Here is a 1877-nt window from a genome sequence, read left to right on the forward strand (position 1 = left end):
AAAATCAATCAAAGACCTAACTATAAGAGCAAAAACTATAAAACTCTTAGAAGCAAACAGGTATTCTTCATGACCTTGGATTAGGCAATGGTTTCTTAAATGTGACACCAAGAGCAGAAGTAATAGAAGAAATAGAACAGGTAAATTAGACTTCATCAAAATTCAAATCTTTTGTGTTTGTAAGACACCATAAAGGAGGTAAAAAGGCAACCTACAGAATGGGAGAAAAATTTTGCTAGTAAAATATTTGATAAGATATTTTTGCCTAGATTATATGAAGAATATTTATAACTCAATTATTTTAAAAAGACAGATAATATAATTTTTAAAAGTAGAAAGCATCTGAATAGATATTTCTCCAAAAAATATATACAAATGGATAGAACCCATGGACATGGCGAACCAGGTTATCAAATGCAAGGCTGCAGTTGCCTGGGAGGCTGGAAAGCCTCTCTCCATAGAGTAGATAGAGGTGGCACTCCCAAAGGCTCATAAAGTTCGAATCAAGATTGTTGCCACTGTGGTTTGCCACACTGACACCTATATCCTGAGCAGAGCTGATCCTGAGGGTTGTTTTCCAGTGATCTCGGGACATGAAGGTGCTGGAATTGTGCAAAGTGTTGGCGAGGGAGTTACTAAGCTGAAGGCAGGTGACACTGTCATCTCACTTTATATCCCACAGTGTGGAGAATGCAAATTTTGTCTAAATCCTAAAACTAACCTTTTCCAGAAGATAAGAGTCACACAAAGGAAAGGATTAGTGCCAGATGGTGCCAGCAGATTTACTTGCAAAGGCAAGACAATTTTACATTACATGGGAATCAGAACATTTTCTGAATACACAGTTGTGGCTGATAATCTCTGTTGCTAAAATAGATCCTCTAGCACCTTTGGATAAAGTTGGTCTCCTAGGTTGTGGCATTTCCACTTTTTATGGTCCTGCTGTGAACACTGCCAAGGTGGAGCCTGGCTCTGTTTGTGCTGTCTTTGGCCTGGGAGGAGTTGGATTGGGAGTTACCATGGGCTGCAAAGTGACTGGTGTGTCGCAGATCATTGGTGTGGACATCAATAAAGATAAATTTGCAAGGGCCAAAGAGCTTGGGGCCACTGAATGTATTAGCCCTCAGGATTTTAGTAAACCAACCCAGGAAGTGCTCATTGAGATGATGAGCACTGATGGAGGAGTGGACTATTCCTTTGAATGTACTGGTAATGTGAAGATCATGAGAGCAGCACTTGAGGCATGTCACCAGGGCTGGGGCATCAGTGTGGTGGTTGGAGTAGCTGCTTCAGGTGAAGAAATTGCCACTCATCCATTCCAGCTGGCAACAGGTCACACATGGAAAGGCATTGCCTTTGGAGGATGGAAGACTATAGAAAGTGTCCCAAAGTTGGGCATCTGAATATATGTCCAAAAAGATAAAAGCTGATGAATTTATGACTCACAATCTCTCTTTTGATGAAATTAACACAGCCTTTGAACTCATGCATTCTGGAAAGAGCATTTGAACTGTTGTCAAGATTTAATTCCAAAGAGAAAAATAATGTTCATTTTGTCATGATCTGATGGGAGCAGCCTAACAGGCAGGGAAAAGCTTCTTCAAGCTCACAGCCTCGCAGACCTTCAGCAGCTACTCCAGAGAATAGTGTGATGTGTGTGATTCATGAATTTCTGTAATCAAGGACAAGGATAATTTAATCATAAACTAGTTTTCTGGACCATCCTCCACCTAAATAATTGCTAACTCATTAAGGAATATTTTAACATAATAAAAGTAATTTCTACCAAAAAAAGAAAAAGATATACAAATGGCCAATACGCACACAAAAATGTGTCCAGGCTGGGCACGGTGGCTCATGCCTGTACTCCCAGCACT

General features: G+C 40.2%; 1 pseudogene; it reads left to right on the plus strand.

Moving 5' to 3' along the window:
• The first annotated feature begins 388 nt into the window (after positions 1–388).
• On the plus strand, positions 389–1527 carry LOC112633042 (annotated as a pseudogene).
• Positions 1528–1877: the final 350 nt, after the last annotated feature.

This window comes from Theropithecus gelada, chromosome 1 (assembly GCF_003255815.1).
Source record: "Theropithecus gelada isolate Dixy chromosome 1, Tgel_1.0, whole genome shotgun sequence".
In the NCBI taxonomy this organism is placed as follows: domain Eukaryota; kingdom Metazoa; phylum Chordata; class Mammalia; order Primates; family Cercopithecidae; genus Theropithecus; species Theropithecus gelada.